We start from the raw sequence: 25,555 nt of genomic DNA on the forward strand, positions 1-25,555 counted from the left end.
AATATTTCTCCACAGATTTACCTTCTCTCTTAAATTCGAATCCAAAAAAGTTTTGGCGAGATATATCACCTGACCGTGCTGCGTCCGAGTGCTATCCCTTTCGATCAGTATTGTAAATTGTGCCGGTGTTGGTTGCTGCTGATAAGTTGAGATGCCCAGGGCAAAGATGGCCTTCGTCAGGCGTGAATTTCACGGCAACCGCTACGCTCATCGTGAAAAAGCAAAAGGATGTCCACGACCGAATGAGATCCCGAACGCCGAACGCGCCAGCTCCTCGACATCGAAGCTTTCAAGATTTTCTCTGTGCTTCCAGGAAGAGGATGTGCTACAGAGCAGCAGCCAATATGCCTTAATGGACATGGACGGCATTTTTGCCGCAATTACACAGATTTGTGTGTGCAGAGAGGTCGGTGGAAGTGTTGAGCTCATCGAAATTGTGACAAAACGGGTAGGTGTTGCAAGCGTTTACAGTTTGAACTGTGAAGGGTGTAGTGCCGCACAACGATTTGAGACGTCGAAGAAAACTACTTCTGGCCGCTATGAAGCCAACCTCAGGTTAGTGTATGCCTTGAGGTCCATTGGTAAGGGAATGGCTGCAGGAAATATACTCTGTGCTATGCTAAACCTTCCTAAGCCGCCGACAAAGTTTGCGAAATACAATCAAGAGCTTCTAGGTCACATCGAAGCTGCTGCTCAGGAGTCGATGAAAAGGGCAGCTGACGAAGCTGTGTCAGCTGAATGAGGGGGATAAAGACATCGCAGTTGCTCTTGATGGAAGCTGGCAGAAGCGAGGCCATACTTCCAATAACGGCATAGTCTCTGCGACCAGTGTAGACTCTGGGAAAGTGCTGGATGTGGAGGTTTTGTCTAAACGTTGTCCAAAGTGCAGCATCAAGGGTACAAACAGTGACCCCCTTCATAGAGAGGTGTGCCAAAGCAACTACCAAGGCACCAGCGGTGGAATGGAAGTCGCAGGAGCACTGAAAATTTTCGGCAGGAGTGAGGAGCTTCACGGCGTTCGATACGTCAAATACCTTGGGGATGGTGACAGCAAGGCTTTTATGGCTGTGAAGGCACAAATGCCATATGGTGATTCCGCTGAAATATCCAAGGTTGAGTGCATAGGGCACGTGCAAAAAAGGATGAGCACAAGGTTACGAAGACTAAAAAAAGTAAACAAAGCAGGAAAACTCTCTGATGGAAAGAGCCTCTCAGGCCGAGGCCGACTGACTGATGCAGTAATAGACAAGCTCCAGACGTACTATGGTTTGGCTATCAGAAGAAATGTAGGAAACCTGGATGAAATGCGAAAGGCCGTTTGGGCAACCTTCTTCCACTTATCGGCCACAGACGATGACCCATGCCATGGACTTTGCCCAAAGGGACCTGATACGTGGTGTGCCTTCAACAGAAGTCAGTCAGAGGGCAAGCCATTTTTCCACAAGGAGAGTTTGCCTGCATCTGTCTTGGAGGCTATCAAACCCATTTATAGGGAGCTATCGAAGGCTGAGCTCCTAGAAAAGTGCCTGCATGGGCGAACTCAAAATGCAAATGAGTCGTTCAACCATGTTGTTTGGGAACGCGCGCCAAAGAATGTGTTTGTTAGGCTTCGGACCCTACGGATGGCAACACTGGATGCTGTTCTTTCATTTAATGATGGTAGCATCGCACGGGCCAACGTTTTGAAGGCGTGTGGATTGAACCCAGGGAGCAACACCATCAAGTGGCTGAGGGAAGCTGACCATAAGCGCATGTACTTTGCGGACCGAGCAACACGACAGCTTACAAAAGAGGCCCGACAGTCAAAACGACAAGCCGAAAAGCGAAAAAAAGACAGCGACAGTGACTACGAAGCAGGGGGTATTAAACTAATTACTATGGAGGCGTTTCTGCGAATAAAAAATGGTTTTTCACATCTTTTTTCTCTTTACGCTCTATTATCTCAAAACAGTGTTTTTTTCTTACAAAGGTACCATTATTTCCAATGCCTTTCAATACAGACGGCTGATTTTTTTTTGCAATCATCTACATACGTGTTGCCAACTACTGAACTAGAATTAAGCAATTTCACTGAGCAGGTATTCTGTTATGAATTTTGAAATGCGCAAAGAAAGGCCAGATTTGTGTACTACCGGAAAAAATTTTATTAAAAATCGAATTTTCAACACAATTCAAATATTCTAGTTCAGTAAAAAGAACACACAATTTGGCAAACAATGATATATGTATTATTATGCTACTGTTATTAGTTAGTGAGAAACATGTACCTCAACATGGCCTAAAATGCATGCGAAGTATAGGGCTTACCCTGTGCCCTTAATACGTTTTTTTTCATCGATTTTTTCAGCCGCGAGGATCATACCAATGTACCTGATGTTGCTGATTTTGACTGGCAATTCATGAAATGTATTGAAATCTCGGTGGAGGGAATTGCATGTCTTATTATTAATTTGAAGTTTTCTACTTCATCTGGTATTGACAATATTAGTTCCAAGGTATTAAAAAAATACCATTTCTATATCCAGTAACAATCTGTACCATATACTCAAGCAGTCTTTGTCATCGGGACAGCTGCCCAATGACTGGAAAATGCCCAAAATCATACCCTTATTTAAAACTGGGGATAAACAATCCCCGGAAAACTACCGTCCAATTTCATTGACCTGCATTTGCTGCAAGATGCTCGAACATATAATGGCTACTCATATTTATAATCACCTAGAGTCCAATAATTTCTTTTTTCGCCATCAACATGGTTTCAGGAAAGGATTATCATGTGAGACACAGTTACTCGAATTCACGACTGATCTGCACCTTAACATGAACAATAACCAGCAGACCGATTGCATTTTCCTTGACTTTTCCAAAGCATTTGATCGTGTAGCTCATTGTCGCCTTATTGCTAAATTAACTGCACTTCGAATTGACTCCTTCACTCTAACATGGCTTCGTAATTTTCTTTCGAATCGTCAACAGTTCACAGTAGTTAATAATATTGCTTCGTGTCCTACTTACGTTACTTCTGGTGTGCCTCAGGGCAGTGTTTTGGGCCCTTTACTCTTCCTAATTTACATAAATGATTTGCCACTTAATGTTTCTTCTCGTTTACGTATTTTCGCTGACGACTGCATTATTTACAGATCAATTAACAGTACTGACGACCACCTGGCCCTTCAAAATGACCTTAGCCTAATTCATAGTTGGTGTAACACCTGGTTAATGGCTTTAAATGTGTCAAAATGTCAGGTAATTTCTTTTAGTCGTAAGCGTGACAACTCACATTTTTTATACAACGTCAGTAATAATGAATTGTTACATACAGTATCGTATAAATATTTGGGTGTTCACCTAACCGAGAACCTCTCTTGGACAGACCATATTACAGCCGTTTGCGCAAAAGCTTCAAGGACATTAGGTTACCTACGTGGTAATCTGAGTAATTCACCTTCCCACATCCGCAAATTGGCCTATCTGACATTTGTTCGTCCTCAGCTCGAGCATGCATCTTCCATTCGGTCCCCATATCCTACATACTTAATCGACATGATTGAATCAGTCCAGAACCGAGCTGCCCGTTTCATTTCACGTAATTATAGCCATCACTCCAGCGTAACGCAAATGAAAGTCGATGATTCCATACAGCCTTTAGTTCTTCGCCGTAATATCGCTCTGTTATCCTTGTTTCACAAATATGTTTATAATGCCACACAATCCACACTACCTATCCAGACCGCCTCGAACACGTCTCGTCGTTTAAATAACCACTTAAGCTTTGCGCGCATGTACGGTACGAAACATGCTTTTAACTTTTCCGCACTCCCTACCGCCATTTGCTTTTGGAATAATCTGCCTGATCACATTGCTTCCGAGTCAGATCAAGAAAAATTTCGTCATCTCCTACAGGAGCATTGTTCATAATAGCACTTACAAATAACTTTATCTTGTTTCTTACACTTTGCAATCGGCTTCGAACTTCTTGTGATATTTGTGATGTATTGCTATCTCGCTCCGGTGAATTGCTATTTTATGCTGCGTCGTGTGTTCACTTGTATGACCTGTATATATTATTGCTTTTTTGCGTCTTTTTTCCTGAATATCACTTCAAGAATTATACTCCCTGATATGTTCATTCTTTGTGTATTTTACTTTCTAGTATTAATGGCTTACGTTAAGTTTTACTCATGTTTTTTTCTTAAGTGTACCTTTGTAGCCTTTCATTACTACAGTTGCTCGTGTTTTATGGTTTTATCTTGGTAATAATGTTGGTGAGCCCTGAATTGAGGTGTATTTTTTGTATACCACTTTAGAAGGCTGCTTACTCTGTAACCACCCTTACACAATGCCCCCATAGGGTCTATAAGGTATTTTAAATAAATAAATAAATAAATAAATAAATAAATAAATAAATAAATGCAAACCAGGTCTACTACTTTAAACTGCTGCAGTGGGTTAATCGAACCAAACCACTTATCACTGCAGGAGAACACAGCTGTGCATACCCGATCCGTGATCATAAACGGAGAACGCCTGTGGTGCAAACTAATTATGGTCGCCAAAAGCTAAATTTTCTGTCTGCTAAGGTGTTGAATACCTCTGGAATGCACATGGTTTTCTACAAATCCTTTACTGTTTAGGAATGGAAATGCAGACACTTCTTGGTTAATTAGCCGGTGTGGTGGCTGAGTGTTATGGCGCTCAGCTGCTGGACCGAAAGACGCGGGTTTGATCCAGGCCGCAGCAGTCGAATTTCGATGAAGGCGAAATTCTAGAGGCCCGTGTGCTGTGCGATGTCAGTGCACGTTAAAGAACCCCAGGTGGTCTTAATTTCCGGAGCTCTTCACTACGGTGTCTCTCATAGCCTTAGTCACATTGGGACGTTAGAGCCCTATAAACCAAACCAAACTTCTTGGTTAATTCATTAAGTTTATACAAAACTCATTGATACCTGTTATTACTAGGCCGTGACCAAATCGGTTGAATCGCCAATACGTGTTCCGCGGTTTACACATGGATTAAGGTAAGAAATGCTTGCCATTGGATACAAAAATTATTCTGGTGTCCTAGTTTTACTTTTGTTGTTCATGATGGAGAGATGGCACAGGAAGAACACGATGTCGGAAAGCGAATGACGCGTGTTACATGTGCGTTATCTTTTCGTCATGAACGTTATCCAACTCACCGAACTTTCGGCTTCGCTTTTCTTGTATACTGGTTTAGATTTTTGTATTGCAAGTTTCGCACTTCATGTTTTTTATTGCTTGTGCCCTTTGCATGCAATCCTGGATGTGTCAGCAGAAGCCGCGTATTCTTACAACGTTCGATCTTTTGAGACTGATGTTCAGGGCGGTACAATTTTTCCTTTGAAAGAGTTGTTTACATTGTATCCTTACTACTGGCCGAAGTATTACGCCTGAGTTCTGTTCGTTGCTGCAAAAAATTATTAGAAGAGTCCAAGGCCTCTTCAGGCTCAGAGCATTTAGCCCTGGATTCTTCTTAGACATTGTCTGAGGAAGGAATAAAGGAACAAAATAACAAAAAACAGACTGCCGTGGGACTCCTCGCACATACCAACCACGGAGAACTATGTATGCTGTCTTGCAAAAAGGCCTCAAGTTGTGCCTTCATTTAGGCGAGAAAAAAAATGGCAAACCGATTCCACCAGTGTGATTCCAAATTCAACGACACTTCGGTGTTGATTTATCATCACCGCAGTTCATTTCGTTAAGTTAACTCCATACCACTTTTCGTTACTTGTGGCTGCAGTACCTCTTAGTACAAGAGCACAACCTCACCTTGAATAAATGCTATTCGTTTCTTACGGATGGATTATGGAATAAACAGCAGCAAAGTCAAAAATGCAGTAAGATTGGAAGTTCACCCAAATATTGTCATAAATATGGTTTCAGTTTCATAACAGCACTACCACGGAGACACCGTGTTCACAACAAATTCGCAACAAAATCTCTAAACGCCAGCGGAAACAGACCGTAAAAGAAACATACATGCCAGTACATGGCTCCCTAACCGTCGCAGGTGCAGGGGGACCTATAAAGCTAAGGACGCACTGGCGCTCAGAGGATGCCTAGCGATGGGTAGGAGTTCACTGCTTACGCTTCGCGCTTTAATGTCACCTAAATTAAGCGTATCTGTGATTTGCATGCATCGTCCTTCCGCGAAAACTGAAAGTGTCATGTGATCTCTCTTTTTATTCGATTACGGCAGGGGCTGGCGCGCACGCCGAAACCCCACTACCAAAAATTATGTGCCACAGCTTCCCCATCTAGGAAAAGAGACGGGCTTCAGCCGGCCGTAATGCAATGCACCGGCCTCCACCCGTGGACTCGGCCTCGTTGATCACCGAAGTCCCAGCACCCGGTAAAGTTAAGATGCCCGGGATCGCTGATTGCTTGGTGGCCGGTCTAAAGCGTCCACCATCACTTCCCCTGTGAGAACAGATGCTTGGTGAAAAGTATCTTCAGAAGATCCCACGTGGTATTGATAAAATAGGACGTATGTAGGATCTAATTTTAGGCGTTTCAGATCTGAAAATCATAGGTCGAAATAGGAAATGTGGCTGATTAATGCACTGATTTTTTTCATTGCAAATCGCTCTTAGCAGGACGGCTTTGATGGCGCAGCGCATGCACTCTCGAGATGCAGTTGCTTCGGGCTGACGATTGCCCCACGTGCGTGAAGAGCACGCTCGCTGCGCCTTTTTAGGAAGAAGAAGAAAACTATATGAATTGATGCTGTGAAAGGCGTCACAGCCAGGATATCTGTATCGTAGTATTTAGAACTGGCGTATTTGTGAATATTGACATTATTAAAAAAAAGGACTGCATTGCACAATTTACTTCGATAGAGAAAGGATCGGCTTAGGTGTTTAAATATTTTCCAGGCGCAAGCACATCTAACGCTATTCGTGCTATCCCTGCGGAAATATAATTTTAGCCACAGATTTGGGATTAAATATATAAAAGCTCTCCTGATCCGCCTCGGAGTCGGTTAGATCCCGGCCGCCACCGTCGCATTTCAATAGAGAGGTAATACTAGATCCCCTTTTGCTGTGCGATGCCAGTTCATGGTTCAGAACCCCATGTGGTTTAAATGATCTGGAGCTCTCTACTGCGGCGTCCCTCATAGCCCGGGTCGCTTTGGGACCTTAAACCCTACAAAGTCATAGATCACCTTCATTTCGACTAGCAGATCAATCCTCCTTGGTTCTCTGTCCTCTTCAGCGCTCTTACTGCCTCTTTTGGGTTTGAACTCCCACATTACAGACCTTAACTATTTATTTACAGCATATCCGGCAGTTCCGTAGCATTCCAGCATGCTTGTGGCATAAAATATTGACAAAAACAAACATGTGAACAGACAAAAAATCAATGGCATGGTGACTACAAAACAAAGCGTTCTCACGTTCAACACACGTAATACAAGCCAAAACAACCGCACAGTACAAAAGTGACTCTATTAATTACAAATTATTCATCAGTTGAGCGAAGCGGACACCGTCAACTGCGACTACATCCGCTTTAAAGCATTGCATTTCGAAATTGTTTCTCTGAAGAAAAGAATTTTATGTAATTTGTCCGACAGTTAATTCCTGTATTTTTACTGCTGTAATCCCACATACTTGAGATGTAGTGGGGAGATTTCATGTATTGAGATTTCTCTTTACGACTTGAGTTACATGAATGACATGCATTTGATTCAGCCGGTTTACCTTCCGCCTTCTGCCGAAAGGTTTGAGTCCTTTGTTTGGCTTTATTTTTGCGACACTAGCTCTCTGGCAAAATTATTTAATATAAACCTCGCCGAGCGGCTATGTATACCTGCAGTTCTATCGACCAGGCACCTTTGACGGGGGTCACATAGGTGGAACGGTATTCCAAGGGCGGTTATACTATAACTAGTGTGCCGCGTTTTTCAGTATTTGAGGAGCGCCACGAAGACTTTGTATCACGAGGTTAAGGATACCCGGGCCCTTTTTAAGCGTGTTGTTAATGTGGTGCTTAAACGAAAGATCTGCTGAAAAAGCACACCTAGATATTTGACTTCTGGTACCACAACGTTAAGCCTGCAATTTTTCTTTAAATCGCTCGGTGTGCTTTTCCATCTTATTTGTAACCACTCTCAATAGCCTTGACGATTCTGCCCCGTAGGTTTGTCTTGCTTAGATAGCGCTGTTATATAGTGTCCGCCTGAGGTATATTTTAAATCTGGCGTTCACCCCATAACAGCGCCTCCCAAATGCGCTCAAATTCATTTTTGTTGTCCTAGTTATTTCACTGTAGTTTTCATGATGTACAGGGACTACTTTCTTTAAGTAGATGTATTTGCTTACCTCTTCCAATCCTCCAGTGCTTATCATAATCTGTTGCTCTCTTCCGAGGCTGCTCATCATCCCTTTAAATTTATTGTTATTGATTTTTACAGCCACGGTTTGGCTTTGCATATCTAGGTCCTGGATCATGCATTAAAGCGCGGCCTTTGAGTTGCTGAGGAAGGCGATGTCATCAGCAAGCTGGAGATCGCTATGGTATTCTCTATTAGCTTTTATGCCCGCCTCTTACCAATCCAATTCTCTGTATGGTACCTGTAAAGACGCAGTGAATAGTATAGAGATATCCTGTCTCCCTGCATTATTCACTTTCTGATCAGTAGTTTATCACCTATTTTGTGAAAGACAAAGGCCATTATGCAGCACATGTTTTCATACATTCGAAACACACCCACAACCCCCCCCCCACACACACACACACCTACGCATGCACGCACACAGGCACGCACGCAAGCACACAGACACACACACGAGGGTTGATCGAGAAATAAGGTTACCATCAATTTTAGAAACACACAGCATTGTTTATACGCAAAGAAATTTACAAGATCGGAAAGATGATGCTTTGCTCTAGATGTATACATTATCACCATTTTTTTCTACGCATTTTAATGGACGTTGCTTCAATTTCGGTATGCCAATATCGTAGAACTCCGCCGCCAACCAGCTGAGGAAGCGTTTCACCTCTTCCTTGACATCATTGTCGCTCCGGAAGCGTTGCCCACCAAATATTTCTTTTGACTTGAGGAACAAGTGATTATCACTAGGCGCCAGGTCTGGACTCTACGGGGGGTGGGGCATGACAGTCCACCCAATGTTTCTCAAAAGTTCCAGAATTGCGCGAGACGTGAGGTCGGGCTTTTGTGTCATGAAGCGGTACACGGGATGCCAGTCGTCCTTGCCCGGAGGATATGGATAGCTCGCCTGAGTTTCCAAATTTTTGCACAATAGCTGTCTGAGTGGACTGTTGTCCCAGGATTAATGAAATCGCACAGCAGTATCCCCTTACAATATCAAAAAACACTGCCCATGACTTTGCCAGCAGAACGAGGTTGTTTGAACTTCTTTTCGTCTGGTGGCCCTGGGTGACACCACTGCTTGGATTTCGTCATTTTTTTATTGCACATACTGCTCTCTATGGTGACCGGCATTGCAGGAGTGGTTACAAATAAAAAGAACAAGGTATTATGTCTTAATATGAAAAGGCTCTGTACTTGCAAACTCTTCAGGAGGCAAACTACGCAAGGAACAATCACTGTTGTTCCAGATTTTAATCAACATGGGAAAATATGAAAACTTGAAACAGTCTAAAAAAGAAAGAAAAGGCACATTGTTCAGGGGGTCTAATCAGCCATCGACACTGGAGCAGCGACATCAACGCTTGCGACGGAACTGCATTGGCCAGGCGCCCAACTTTGGTAGCAGTGCGAAGAAGCTTCAAGGCATCGAACGTTCTGCAGTGCTTGATGACATCGGCCGTAGACTTCAAACTGGTTTTGCTAAAAAGGAAGTTGTATTTATCTTCAGCAATTCCTTTAAGCAAAAATCCAACTTTTAACTTCTTCAGGTACTAGGTAATAGGATCGATACCAAGCACATCCACCACAACTGTTACGTAGTCAGCATTCACTGAGTAAGTCAGGAGCGTCCTTTTAAGAGGTTGAGTGACGGGGGCGGAGATCTCAACCAGGTCAGGCCTTGCAGCTTCCTGTTCCTCTACGGATCTGATATTCTCCGCTTCCCCGTGGACACAAAGCATGTGACAATATGCACCCAGGGGCTATTTTTGGACCTCAAGAATGCATTCGACACTGTACAGCACATTTTGATAAAAAGCTTTATATCCATAGCGTACGTCGAAAAGCACTCAGTTTAATCAAAATTTATCTATGTGATCGCTACTAGCATGTTAACAATATCAGTATATCATAGAGTAAATTGCAAATTCTCTATGGTGTGGTTCAAGAATCCATTTTAGGGCTGTTTTTATCCCTGGTATACATCAATGATATTACCTCAGTCCCGGGCTTTACCATCACAATTTTACATGCGGATGACACCAATGTCTTCTTCAGTGGAGAAAAGAACGCAAGCTTGAAAAAGGCTGCTAATGAATACTTGCCTAAATTATCACGATGGCTTTTAAATAACAAATTGATTACAAATGCAAGTAATACAAAGTACATAACATTTAAGGCCATAAATTGAAGACACTATTCAACCATAAATGCGACCTATGACGAAACTGTGATAGAAATGGTAAAAAAACAAAAATTTTTGTGCCTATGGTTCAGTTAACAGGTTTCATGGAATATGCATGTTAATATATTAAAGGGTGATTTGGCGCTAATAATTGGGAGAATCTACACAATCAGAAATCTGATACCCACCTCCTTAAAACAGGTATTCTATTTTTCTCTTTATTTCTATACAATGTTATGGATCAATGGTCGACGGAACGACGACAGCTTATAATTATAATAAATTAACTATCCCACAAGAAAGGTGCTACGCTTGTGTGAGAACTAGCGAGGCAATAGACGCAACTTACGGACAGGGCCTCTTTTCGTTAAATACAACATGGGGCACGACACCGCATCGAGTATGCAGCGTACTCAGCTACTGCTATTGCAGGTGACCGTCACTTGGGCCGTTTGCTCAGCACTTCCCGGCACGTGCAGACTGCGCACCGATGATGCGACACCACCTCTGCTTGCCTTGGTAATCACGGCGCCGAATCCAGACCAGAATTTAGCGCACATCTGGCAATGGCGATTGGGGACTACAATGGACAGCACAGAAGGAGGACTTAAAAGCCATCCAGCAAGCGTCCACTTCGGGCACGACACCTCATCGAGTATGCAGCGTACTCAGCTACTGTTATTGCAGGTTAGTTACGTTCGGTGTGCTGCATGCTTTAGGAGTAAAAACTGCTGTTTGATCGCGGTGTCGTGTCCACTTGAGTGGATTGATGTCTTAAAGAGTTCTAATTCTAATTTACTTCTGTGTTCGCTCTACTCTGCAATGTTTGATTTGCTCCTCTTGCTTTCTGGCGACGTTGAGACGAACCCAGGTCCAATGTCAAAAGCTGAGGCAGATGCGTTTGCCTCGGCTCTTGAGTCGATACAGAAACTAGAGGCCGCACAAGAGGCGCTCTTGACAGAATTAAAAAGCGCAAAGGACAAACAAGGTGCCACTAATAATGAACTCATCATTCGAACAGCCAAGGTTGCGGCGCTTGAGTTGGCCACATCCTCAGAAAACGCTGTAGATTCGAGCATGAAGGAAAAAGGAATCAAAACTTTAAGTGATGTCTCAGATCAGCTGCAAACAATAACTTCAATATGTGAGGACGCAGAAAACAGGCTCAGACGAAGTAATTTGCTGATTTTCGGGATAGAAGATGACCCTGATGAGGACTGGGCTACCACTGAAAAGGAAGTCATAAAATTCTGCTCTGAAAAACAGCAAACTGAAACAATCAGTTCGCAATTCGAACGCGTACTTAGGCTTGGGAAATACCAAGAAGGAATGAACAGACCTATAATAGCTAAACTAACTTTTTTAAAGAGAAGCAACGCATCTTGTCATCTGCACACAAATTAAAAGGCTTAAAATATTCAATCGGGGAAGATTTCTCCCCAGCTACGCGACACGCTAGAAAGAAGCTGCTTGACTTCTCCAAACCTCAAAAAGTTCCTTTTAAACTGTCAGCAGATCGGCTGTTTATAAGGAATCAGACTTACGCATACGACAAAAACACTGATACCGTTGTCATGTCGCAAAGATAGCTAGACATAAGCACTTGCTCACGGGCTCTTCCACAGTCAAAGCTACCTATCAATGGGTCTTTGTTGACACTATCTTACGCAAACATACGGAGCATCATGCCCAAGCGCAAATTAGTTTGCTCTCTGCTTGACGATAACGAATCTAATATTCTTGTTCTTACCGAAAGATGGCTAAATCCTGACAATACTGACGACGAAATTCTTCCTGATAACCATTCTTATAATATTTACCGCAAAGATCGAACTAGCAAGAGAGGCGCGGGTGCTCATCTTGGAGTTAAAAAGTCATTATCTTCCCTTATTATCGACTCGAGCTCATCTCTTGAGATTGTGTGGGTTGAAGTAAAAATAAATACGACCAAACTACCGGTAGGTGCTTGCTACCGTCCACCTGACTTCAGCACTTCTTTCGTTACAGAACTACGCAATAGCATAACCACGGCCCTCCAGCTCTGTCCTGCGCATTCTGTTTACTTATTCGGTGATTTTAACTCTCCGCTCATAAATTGGCGTAATCTATCATCATCTTGTCGAACATCTGTGGATTTTCTTAACTTAACTTTAGATGTTAACCTGTTCCAGGTCGTTAACAAACCAACCCGCGGTACTAACATTCCAGACCCTATACTCACCAACACCCCCGAAAAAATTGAATCTGTTGTTCATCTAAACGGCTTTAGCGATCACGACCTTCTTCAGGTAACAATGAGTGTTCCACTACCCTTTTCAGGGATCACAAAGAAAATGTTACGTGATTATATTAAAGCAAAATACTCTAAATTAAACGATGAACTTGAAGTATTTTTCAACCGCACGCTACTTCCTTCTTTTTATAATCACTCGGTGGAAGATAACTGGGTATGTTTCAAGAATAAAATGTCTACTCTAATTAACAAATATATCCCGTTGATCTCGATAACAAATGACAAAACAAATCCTTGGTTTACTAATGCCCTACGTAAGCTCAGGAATAAAAAGAAACGTCGGTACAATACCGCTAAACGCGTCAATAATGCTCCTTCGTGGGAAAGGTACAGCATTTGCTTAAAAACGTACTGCTCTGCTTTTGCTGCAGCTAAAATTAAATATTTCTCCACAGATTTACCTTCTCTCTTAAATTCGAATCCAAAAAAGTTTTGGCGAGTTATATCACCTGACCGTGCTGCGTCCGAGTGCTATCCCTTTCGATCAGTATTGTAAATTGTGCCGGTGTTGGTTGCTGCTGATAAGTTGAGATGCCCAGGGCAAAGAAGGCCTTCGTCAGGCGTGAATTTCACGGCAACCGCTACGCTCATCGTGAAAAAGCAAAAGGATGTCCACGACCGAATGAGATCCCGAACGCCGAACGCGCCAGCTCCTCGACATCGAAGCTTTCAAGATTTTCTCTGTGCTTCCAGGAAGAGGATGTGCTACAGAGCAGCAGCCAATATGCCTTAATGGACATGGACGGCATTTTTGCCGCAATTACACAGATTTGTGTGTGCAGAGAGGTCGATGGAAGTGTTGAGCTCATCGAAATTGTGACAAAACGGGTAGGTGTTGCAAGCGTTTACAGTTTGAACTGTGAAGGGTGTAGTGCCGCACAACGATTTGAGACGTCGAAGAAAACTACTTCTGGCCGCTATGAAGCCAACCTCAGGTTAGTGTATGCCTTGAGGTCCATTGGTAAGGGAATGGCTGCAGGAAATATACTCTGTGCTATGCTAAACCTTCCTAAGCCGCCGACAAAGTTTGCGAAATACAATCAAGAGCTTCTAGGTCACATCGAAGCTGCTGCTCAGGAGTCGATGAAAAGGGCAGCTGACGAAGCTGTGTCAGCTGAATGAGGGGGATAAAGACATCGCAGTTGCTCTTGATGGAAGCTGGCAGAAGCGAGGCCATACTTCCAATAACGGCATAGTCTCTGCGACCAGTGTAGACTCTGGGAAAGTGCTGGATGTGGAGGTTTTGTCTAAACGTTGTCCAAAGTGCAGCATCAAGGGTACAAACAGTGACCCCCTTCATAGAGAGGTGTGCCAAAGCAACTACCAAGGCACCAGCGGTGGAATGGAAGTCGCAGGAGCACTGAAAATTTTCGGCAGGAGTGAGGAGCTTCACGGCGTTCGATACGTCAAATACCTTGGGGATGGTGACAGCAAGGCTTTTATGGCTGTGAAGGCACAAATGCCATATGGTGATTCCGCTGAAATATCCAAGGTTGTTGAGTGCATAGGGCACGTGCAAAAAAGGATGAGCACAAGGTTACGAAGGCTAAAAAAAGTAAACAAAGCAGGAAAACTCTCTGATGGAAAGAGCCTCTCAGGCCGAGGCCGACTGACTGATGCAGTAATAGACAAGCTCCAGACGTACTATGGTTTGGCTATCAGAAGAAATGTAGGAAACCTGGATGAAATGCGAAAGGCCGTTTGGGCAACCTTCTTCCACTTATCGGCCACAGACGATGACCCATGCCATGGACTTTGCCCAAAGGGACCTGATACGTGGTGTGCCTTCAACAGAAGTCAGTCAGAGGGCAAGCCATTTTTCCACAAGGACAGTTTGCCTGCATCTGTCTTGGAGGCTATCAAACCCATTTATAGGGAGCTATCGAAGGCTGAGCTCCTAGAGAAGTGCCTGCATGGGCGAACTCAAAATGCAAATGAGTCGTTCAACCATGTTGTTTGGGAACGCGCGCCAAAGAATGTGTTTGTTAGGCTTCGGACCCTACGGATGGCAACACTGGATGCTGTTCTTTCATTTATTGATGGTAGCATCGCACGGGCCAACGTTTTGAAGGCGTGTGGATTGAACCCAGGGAGCTACACCATCAAGTGGCTGAGGGAAGCTGACCATAAGCGCATGTACTTTGCGGACCGAGCAACACGACAGCTTACAAAAGAGGCCCGACAGTCAAAACGACAAGCCGAAAAGCGAAAAAAAGACAGCGACAGTGACTACGAAGCAGGGGGTATTAAACTAATTACTATGGAGGCGTTTCTGCGAATAAAAAATGGTTTTTCACATCTTTTTTCTCTTTACGCTCTATTATCTCAAAACAGTGTTTTTTTCTTACAAAGGTACCATTATTTCCAATGCCTTTCAAGACAGACGGCTGATTTTTTTTTTGCAATCATCTACATAAGTGTTGCCAACTACTGAACTAGAATTAAGCAATTTCACTGAGCAGTTATTCTGTTATGAATTTTGAAATGCGCAAAGAAAGGCCAGATTTGTGTACTACCGGAAAAAATTTTATTAAAAATCGAATTTTCAACACAATTCAAATATTCTAGTTCAGTAAAAAGAACACACAATTTGGCAAACAATGATATATGTATTATTATCCTACTGTTATTAGTTAGTGAGAAACATGTACCTCAACATGGCCTAAAATGCATGGGAAGTATAGGGCTTACCCTGTGCCCTTAATACGTTTTTTTTCATCGATTTTTTCAGCCGCGAGGATCATACCAATGTACCTGATGTTGCTGATTTTGACTGGCAATTCATGAAATGTATTGAAATCTCGGTGGAGGGAATTGCATGTCTTATTATTAATTTGAAGTTTTCTACTTCATCTGGTATTGACAATATTAGTTCCAAGGTATTAAAAAATTACCATTTCTATATCCAGTAACAATCTGTACCATATACTCAAGCAGTCTTTGTCATCGGGACAGCTGCCCAATGACTGGAAAATGCCCAAAATCATACCCTTATTTAAAACTGGGGATAAACAATCCCCAGAAAACTACCGTCCAATTTCATTGACCTGCATTTGCTGCAAGATGCTCGAACATATAATGGCTACTCATATTTATAATCACCTAGAGTCCAATAATTTCTTTTTTCGCCATCAACATGGTTTCAGGAAAGGATTTTCATGTGAGACACAGTTACTCGAATTCACGACTGATCTGCACCTTAACATGAACAATAACCAGCAGACCGATTGCATTTTCCTTGACTTTTCCAAAGCATTTGATCGTGTAGCTCATTGTCGCCTTATTGCTAAATTAACTGCACTTCGAATTGACTCCTTCACTCTAACATGGCTTCGTAATTTTCTTTCGAATCGTCAACAGTTCACAGTAGTTAATAATATTGCTTCGTGTCCTACTTACGTTACTTCTGGTGTGCCTCAGGGCAGTGTTTTGGGCCCTTTACTCTTCCTAATTTACATAAATGATTTGCCACTTAATGTTTCTTCTCGTTTACGTATTTTCGCTGACGACTGCATTATTTACAGATCAATTAACAGTACTGACGACCACCTGGCCCTTCAAAATGACCTTAGCCTAATTCATAGTTGGTGTAACACCTGGTTAATGGCTTTAAATGTGTCAAAATGTCAGGTAATTTCTTTTAGTCGTAAGCGTGACAACTCACATTTTTTATACAACGTCAGTAATAATGAATTGTTACATACAGTATCGTATAAATATTTGGGTGTTCACCTAACCGAGAACCTCTCTTGGACAGACCATATTACAGCCGTTTGCGCAAAAGCTTCAAGGACATTAGGTTACCTACGTGGTAATCTGAGTAATTCACCTTCCCACATCCGCAAATTGGCCTATCTGACATTTGTTCGTCCTCAGCTCGAGCATGCATCTTCCATTCGGTCGCCATATCCTACATACTTAATCGACATGATTGAATCAGTCCAGAACCGAGCTGCCCGTTTGATTTCACGTAATTATAGCCATCACTCCAGCGTAACGCAAATGAAAGTCGATGATTCCATACAGCCTTTAGTTCTTCGCCGTAATATCGCTCTGTTATCCTTGTTTCACAAATATGTTTATAATGCCACACAATCCACACTACCTATCCAGACCGCCTCGAACACGTCTCGTCGTTTAAATAACCACTTAAGCTTTGCGCGCATGTACGGTACGAAACATGCTTTTAACTTTTCCGCACTCCCTACCGCCATTTGCTTTTGGAATAATCTGCCTGATCACATTGCTTCCGAGTCAGATCAAGAAACATTTCGTCATCTCCTACAGGAGCATTGTTCATAATAGCACTTACAAATAACTTTATCTTGTTTCTTACACTTTGCAATCGGCTTCGAACTTCTTGTGATATTTGTGATGTATTGCTATCTCGCTCCTGTGAATTGCTATTTTATGCTGCGTCGTGTGTTCACTTGTATGACCTGTATATATTATTGCTTTTTTGCGTCTTTTTTCCTGAATATCACTTCAAGAATTATACTCCCTGATATGTTCATTCTTTGTGTATTTTACTTTCTAGTATTAATGCCTTACGTTAAGTTTTACTCATGTTTTTTTCTTAAGTGTACCTTTGTGGCCTTTCATTACTACAGTTGCTCGTGTTTTATGGTTTTATCTTGGTAATAATGTTGGTGAGCCCTGAATTGAGGTGTATTTTTTGTATACCACTTTAGAAGGCTGCTTACTCTGTAACCACCCTTACACAATGCCCCCATAGGGTCTGTAAGGTATTTAAGATAAATAAATAAATAAATAAATAAATAAATAAATAAATGCAAACCAGGTCTACTACTTTAAACTGCTGCAGTGGGTTAATCGAATCAAACCACTTATCACTGCAGGAGAACACAGCTGTGCATACCCGATCCGTGATCATAAACGGAGAACGCCTGTGGTGCAAACTAATTATGGTCGCCAAAAGCTAAATTTTCTGTCTGCTAAGGTGTTGAATACCTCTGGAATGCACATGGTTTTCTACAAATCCTTTACTGTTTAGGAATGGAAATGCAGACACTTCTTGGTTAATTAGCCGGTGTGGTGGCTGAGTGTTATGGCGCTCAGCTGCTGGACCGAAAGACGCGGGTTTGATCCAGGCCGCAGCAGTCGAATTTCGATGAAGGCGAAATTCTAGAGGCCCGTGTGCTGCGCGATGTCAGTGCACGTTAAAGAACCCCAGGTGGTCTTAATTTCCGGAGCTCTTCACTACGGTGTCTCTCATAGCCTTAGTCACATTGGGACGTTATAGCCCTATAACCCAAACCAAACTTCTTGGTTAATTCATTAAGTTTATACAAAACTCATTGATACCTGTTATTACTAGGCCGTGACAAAATCGGTTGAATCGCCAATACGTGTTCCGCGGTTTACACATGGATTAAGGTAAGAAATGCTTGCCATTGGATACAAAAATTATTCTGGTGTCCTAGTATTGCTTTTGTTGTTCATGATGGAGAGATGGCACAGGAAGAACACGATGTCGGAAAGCGAATGACGCGTGTTAAATGTGCGTTATCTTTTCGTCATGAACGTTATCCAACTCACCGAACTTTCGGCTTCGCTTTTCTTGTATACTGGTTTAGATTTTTGCATTGCAAGTTTCGCACTTCATGTTTTTTATTGCTTGTGCCCTTTGCATGCAATCCTGGATGTGTCAGCAGAAGCCGCGTATTCTTACAACGTTCGATCTTTTGAGACTGATGTTCAGGGCGGTACAATTTTTCCTTTGAAAGAGTTGTTTACATTGTATCCTTACTACTGGCCGAAGTATTACGCCTGAGTTCTGTTCGTTGCTGCAAAAAATTATTAGAAGAGTCCAAGGCCTCTTCAGGCTCAGAGCATTTAGCCCTGGCCTCTTCTTAGACATTGTCTGAGGAAGGAATAAAGGAACAAAATAACAAAAAACAGACTGCCGTGGGACTCCTCGCATATACCAACCACGGAGAACTATGTATGCTGTCTTGCAAAAAGGCCTCAAGTTGTGCCTTTATTTAGGCGAGAAAAAAAATGGCAAACCGATTCCACCAGTGTGATTCCAAATTCAACGACACTTCGGTGTTGATTTATCATCACCGCAGTTCATTTCGTTAAGTTTACTCCATACCACTTTTCGTTACTTGTGGCTGCAGTACCTCTTAGTACAAGAGCACAACCTCACCTTGAATAAATGCTATTCGTTTCTTACGGATGGATTATGGAATAAACCGCAGCAAAGTCAAAAATGCAGTAAGATTGGAAGTTCACCCAAATATTGTCATAAATATGGTTTCAGTTTCATAACAGCACTACCACGGAGACACCGTGTTCACAACAAATTCGCATCAAAATCTCTAAACGCCAGCGGAAACAGACCGTAAAAGAAACATACATGACAGTTCGTAAGATAAACATACATGCCAGTACATGGCTCCCTAACCGTCGCAGGTGCAGGGGGACCTATAAAGCTAAGGACGCACTGGCGCTCAGAGGATGCCTAGCGATGGGTAGGAGTTCACTGCTTACGCTTCGCGCTTTAATGTCACCTAAATTAAGCGTATCTGTGATTTGCATGCATCGTCCTTCCGCGAAAACTGAAAGTGTCATGTGATCTCTCTTTTTATTCGATTACGGCAGGGGCTGGCGCGCACGCCGAAACACCACTACCAAAAATTATGTGCCACAGCTTCCCCATCTAGGAAAAGAGACGGGCTTCAGCCGGCCGTAATGCAATGCACCGGCCTCCACCCGTGGACTCGGCCTCGTTGATCACCGAAGTCCCAGCACCCGGTAAAGTTAAGATGCCCGGGATCGCTGATTGCTTGGTGGCCGGTCTAAAGCGTCCACCATCACTTCCCCTGTGAGAACAGATGCTTGGTGAAAAGTATCTTCAGAAGATCCCACGTGGTATTGATAAAATAGGGCGTATGTAGGATCTAATTTTAGGCGTTTCAGATCTGAAAATCATAGGTCGAAATAGGAAATGTGGCTGATTAATGCACTGATTTTTTTCATTGCAAATCGCTCTTAGCAGGACGGCTTTGATGGCGCAGCGCATGCACTCTCGAGATGCAGTTGCTTCGGGCTGACGATTGCCCCACGTGCGTGAAGAGCACGCGCGCTGCGCCTTTTTAGGAAGAAGAAGAAAACTATATGAATTGATGCTGTGAAAGGCGTCACAGCCAGGATATCTGTATCGTAGTATTTAGAACTGGCGTATTTGTGAATATTGACATTATTAAAAAAAAGGACTGCATTGCACAATTTACTTCGATAGAGAAAGGATCGGCTTAGGTGTTTAAATATTTTCCAGGCGCAAGCACATCTAACGCTATTCGTGCTATCCCTGCGGAAATATAATTTTAGCCACAGATTTGGGAATAAATATATAAAAGCTCTCCTGATCCGCCTCGGAGTCGGTTAGATCCCGGCCGCCACCGTCGCATTTCAATAGAGAGGTAATACTAGATCCCCTTTTGCTGTGCGATGCCAGTTCATGGTTCAGAACCCCATGTGGTTTAAATGATCTGGAGCTCTCTACTGCGGCGTCCCTCATAGCCCGGGTCGCTTTGGGACCTTAAACCCTACAAAGTCATAGATCACCTTCATTTCGACTAGCAGATCAATCCTCCTTGGTTCTCTGTCCTCTTCAGCGCTCTTACTGCCTCTTTTGGGTTTGAACTCCCACATTACAGACCTTAACTATTTATTTACAGTATATCCGGCAGTTCCGTAGCATTCCAGCATGCTTGTGGCATAAAATAATGACAAAAACAAACATGTGAACAGACAAAAAATCAATGGCATGGTGACTACAAAACAAAGCGTTCTCACGTTCAACACACGTAATACAAGCCAAAACAACCGCACAGTACAACAGTAACTCTATTAATTACAAATTATTCATCAGTTGAGCGAAGCGGACACCGTCAACTGCGACTACATCCGCTTTAAAGCATTGCATTTCGAAATTGTTTCTCTGAAGAAAAGAAAATTATGTAATTTGTCCGACATTTAATTCCTGTATTTTTACTGCTGTAATCCCACATACTTGAGATGTAGTGGGGAGATTTCATGTATTGAGATTTCTCTTTACGACTTGAGTTACATGAATGACATGCATTTGATTCAGCCGGTTTACCTTCCGCCTTCTGCCGAAAGGTTTGAGTCCTTTGTTTGGCTTTATTTTTGCGACACTAGCTCTCTGGCAAAATTGTTTAATATAAACCTCGCCGAGCGGCTATGTATACCTGCAGTTCTATCGACCAGGCACCTTTGACGGGGGTCACATAGGTGGAACGGTATTCCAAGGGCGGTTATACTATAACTAGTGTGCCGCGTTTTTCAGTATTTGAGGAGCGCCACGAAGACTTTGTATCACGAGGTTAAGGATACCCGGGCCCTTTTTAAGGGTGTTGTTAATGTGGTGCTTAAACGAAAGATCTGCTGAAAAAGCACACCTAGATATTTGACTTCTGGTACCACAACGTTAAGCCTGCAATTTTTCTTTAAATCGCTCGGTGTGCTTTTCCATCTTATTTGTAACCACTCTCAATAGCCTTGACGATTCTGCCCCGTAGGTTTGTCTTGCTTAGATAGCGCTGTTATATAGTGTCCGCCTGAGGTATATTTTAAATCTGGCGTTCACCCCATAACAGCGCCTCCCAAATGCGCTCAAATTCATTTTTGTTGTCCTAGTTATTTCACTGTAGTTTTCATGAAGTACAGGGACTACTTTCTTTAAGTAGATGTATTTGCTTACCTCTTCCAATCCTCCAGTGCTTATCATAATCTGTTGCTCTCTTCCGAGGCTGCTCATCATCCCTTTAAATTTATTGTTATTGATTTTTACAGCCACGGTTTGGCTTTGCATATCTAGGTCCTGGATCATGCATTAAAGCGCGGCCTTTGAGTTGCTGAGGAAGGCGATGTCATCAGCAAGCTGGAGATCGCTATGGTATTCTCTATTAGCTTTTATGCCCGCCTCTTACCAATCCAATTCTCTGTATGGTACCTGTAAAGACGCAGTGAATAGTATAGAGATATCCTGTCTCCCTGCATTATTCACTTTCTGATCAGTAGTTTATCACCTATTTTGTGAAAGACAAAGGCCATTATGCAGCACATGTTTTCATACATTCGAAACACACCCACAACCCCCCCCCCCCCCACACACACACACACATTTACGCATGCACGCACACAGGCACGCACGCAAGCACACAGACACACACACGAGGGTTGATCGAGAAATAAGGTTACCATCAATTTTAGAAACACACAGCATTGTTTATACGCAAAGAAATTTACAAGATCGGAAAGATGATGCTTTGCTCTAGATGTATACATTATCACCATTTTTTTCTACGCATTTTAATGGACGTTGCTTCAATTTCGGTATGCCAATATCGTAGAACTCCGCCGCCAACCAGCTGAGGAAGCGTTTCACCTCTTCCTTGACATCATTGTCGCTCCGGAAGCGTTGCCCACCAAATATTTCTTTTGACTTGAGGAACAAGTGATTATCACTAGGCGCCAGGTCTGGACTCTACGGGGGGTGGGGCATGACAGTCCACCCAATGTTTCTCAAAAGTTCCAGAATTGCGCGAGACGTGAGGTCGGGCTTTTGTGTCATGAAGCGGTACACGGGATGCCAGTCGTCCTTGCCCGGAGGATATGGATAGCTCGCCTGAGTTTCCAAATTTTTGCACAATAGCTGTCTGAGTGAACTGTTGTCCCAGGATTAATGAAATCGCACAGCAGTATCCCCTTACAATATCAAAAAACACTGCCCATGACTTTGCCAGCAGAACGAGGTTGTTTGAACTTCTTTTCGACTGGTGGCCCTGGGTGACACCACTGCTTGGATTTCGTCATTTTTTTTATTGCACATACTGCTCTCTATGGTGACCGGCATTGCAGGAGTGGTTACAAATAAAAAGAACAAGGTATTATGTCTTAATATGAAAAGGCTCTGTACTTGCAAACTCTTCAGGAGGCAAACTACGCAAGGAACAATCACTGTTGTTCCAGATTTTAATCAACATGGGAAAATATGAAAACTTGAAACAGTCTAAAAAAGAAAGAAAAGGCACATTGTTCAGGGGGTCTAATCAGCCATCGACACTGGAGCAGCGACATCAACGCTTGCGACGGAACTGCATTGGCCAGGCGCCCAACTTTGGTAGCAGTGCGAAGAAGCTTCAAGGCATCGAACGTTCTGCAGTGCTTGATGACATCGGCCGTAGACTTCAAACTGGTTTTGCTAAAAAGGAAGTTGTATTTATCTTCAGCAATTCCTTTAAGCAAAAATCCAACTTTTAACTTCTTCAGGTACTAGGTAATAGGATCGATACCAAGCACATCCACCACAACTGTTACGTAGTCAGCATTCACTGAGTAAGTCAGGAGCGTCCTTTTAAGAGGTTGAGTGACGAGGGCGGAGATCTCAACCAGGCCAGGCCGAGCAGCTTCCTGTTCCTCTACGGATCTGATATTCTCCGCTTCCCCGTGGACACAAAGCATGTGACAATATGCACCCAGGGGCTATTTTTGGACCTCAAGAATGCATTCGACACTGTACAGCACATTTTGATAAAAAGCTTTATATCCATAGCGTACGTCGAAAAGCACTCAGTTTAATCAAAATTTATCTATGTGATCGCTACTAGCATGTTAACAATATGAGTATATCATAGAGTAAATTGCAAATTCTCTATGGTGTGGTTCAAGAATCCATTTTAGGGCTGTTTTTATCCCTGGTATACATCAATGATATTACCTCAGTCCCGGGCTTTACCATCATAATTTTACATGCGGATGACACCAATGTCTTCTTCAGTGGAGAAAAGAACGCAAGCTTGAAAAAGGCTGCTAATGAATACTTGCCTAAATTATCACGATGGCTTTTAAATAACAAATTGATTACAAATGCAAGTAATACAAAGTACATAACATTTAAGGCCATAAATTGAAGACACTATTCAACCATAAATGCGACCTATGACAAAACTGTGATAGAAAAGGTAAAAAAACAAAAATTTTTGTGCCTATGGTTCAGTTAACAGGTTTCATGGAATATGCATGTTAATATATTAAAGGGTGATTTGGCGCTAATAATTGGGAGAATCTACACAATCAGGAATCTGATACCCACATCGTTAAAACAGGTATTCTATTTTTCTCTTTATTTCTATACAATGTTATGGATCAATGGTCGACGGAACGACGACAGCTTATAATTATAATAAATTAACTGTCCCACAAGAAAGGTGCTAGGCTTGTGTGAGAACTAGCGAGGCAATAGACGCAACTTACGGACAGGGCCTCTTTTCGTTAAATACAACATGGGGCACGACACCGCATCGAGTATGCAGCGTACTCAGCTACTGCTATTGCAGGTGACCGTCACTTGGGCCGTTTGCTCAGCACTTCCCGGCACGTGCAGACTGCGCACCGATGATGCGACACCACCTCTGCTTGCCTTGGTAATCACGGCGCCGAATCCAGACCAGAATTTAGCGCACATCTGGCAACGGCGATTGGGGACTACAATGGACAGCACAGAAGGAGGACTTAAAAGCCAGCCAGCAAGCGTCCACTTCGGGCACGACACCTCATCGAGTATGCAGCGTACTCAGCTACTGTTATTGCAGGTTAGTTACGTTCGGTGTGCTGCATGCTTTAGGAGTAAAAACTGCTGTTTGATCGCGGTGTCGTGTCCACTTGAGTGGATTGATGTCTTAAAGAGTTCTAATTCTAATTTACTTCTGTGTTCGCTCTACTCTGCAATGTTTGATTTGCTCCTCTTGCTTTCTGGCGACGTTGAGACGAACCCAGGTCCAATGTCAAAAGCTGAGGCAGATGCGTTTGCCTCGGCTCTTGAGTCGATACAGAAACTAGAGGCCGCACAAGAGGCGCTCTTGACATGAATTAAAAAGCGCAAAGGACAAACAAGGTGCCACTAATAATGAACTCATCATTCGAACAGCCAAGGTTGCGGCGCTTGAGTTGGCCACATCCTCAGAAAACGCTGTGGATTCGAGCATGAAGGAAAAAGGTATCAAACTTTAAGTGATGTCTCAGATCAGCTGCAAACAATAACTTCAAGATGTGAGGACGCAGAAAACAGTGCTCAGACGAAGTAATTTGCTGATTTTCGGGATAGAAGATGACCCTGATGAGGACATGGGCTACCACTGAAAAGGAAGTCATAAAATTCTGCTCTGAAAAAACAGCAAACTGAAACAATCAGTTCCGCAATTCGAACGCGTACTTAGGCTTGGGAAATACCAAGAAGGAATGAACAGACCTATAATAGACCTAAACTAACTTTTTAAAGAGAAGCAACGCATCTGTCATCTGCACACAAATTAAAAGGCTTAAAATATTCAATCGGGGAAGATTTCTCCCCAGCTACGCGACACGCTTCGAATTGCACTTCGAATTGACTCCTTCACTCTAACATGGCTTCGTAATATTCTTTCGAATCGTCAACAGTTCACAGTAGTTAATAATATTGCTTCGTGTCCTACTTACGTTACTTCTGGTGTGCCTCAGGGCAGTGTTTTGGGCCCTTTACTCTTCCTAATTTACATAAATGATTTGCCACTTAATGTTTCTTCTCGTTTACGTATTTTCGCTGACGACTGCATTATTTACAGATCAATTAACAGTACTGACGACCACCTGGCCCTTCAAAATGACCTTAGCCTAATTCATAGTTG

The 25,555-nt window shown here is 42.9% G+C and overlaps 2 non-coding genes across 2 annotated transcripts; both read right to left on the minus strand.

The window, feature by feature from the left end:
* Positions 1-6,219: 6,219 nt before the first annotated feature.
* On the minus strand, positions 6,220-6,383 carry LOC144116562 (U1 spliceosomal RNA). The gene has a single exon (XR_013311893.1). It is a non-coding gene; the product is annotated as a U1 spliceosomal RNA (small nuclear RNA).
* A 13,080-nt stretch (positions 6,384-19,463) lies between these two features.
* On the minus strand, positions 19,464-19,627 carry LOC144116582 (U1 spliceosomal RNA). Its single transcript, XR_013311910.1, has one exon. It is a non-coding gene; the product is annotated as a U1 spliceosomal RNA (small nuclear RNA).
* Positions 19,628-25,555: the final 5,928 nt, after the last annotated feature.

Source organism: Amblyomma americanum, chromosome 1, assembly GCF_052857255.1.
Source record: "Amblyomma americanum isolate KBUSLIRL-KWMA chromosome 1, ASM5285725v1, whole genome shotgun sequence".
Taxonomy (NCBI): domain Eukaryota; kingdom Metazoa; phylum Arthropoda; class Arachnida; order Ixodida; family Ixodidae; genus Amblyomma; species Amblyomma americanum.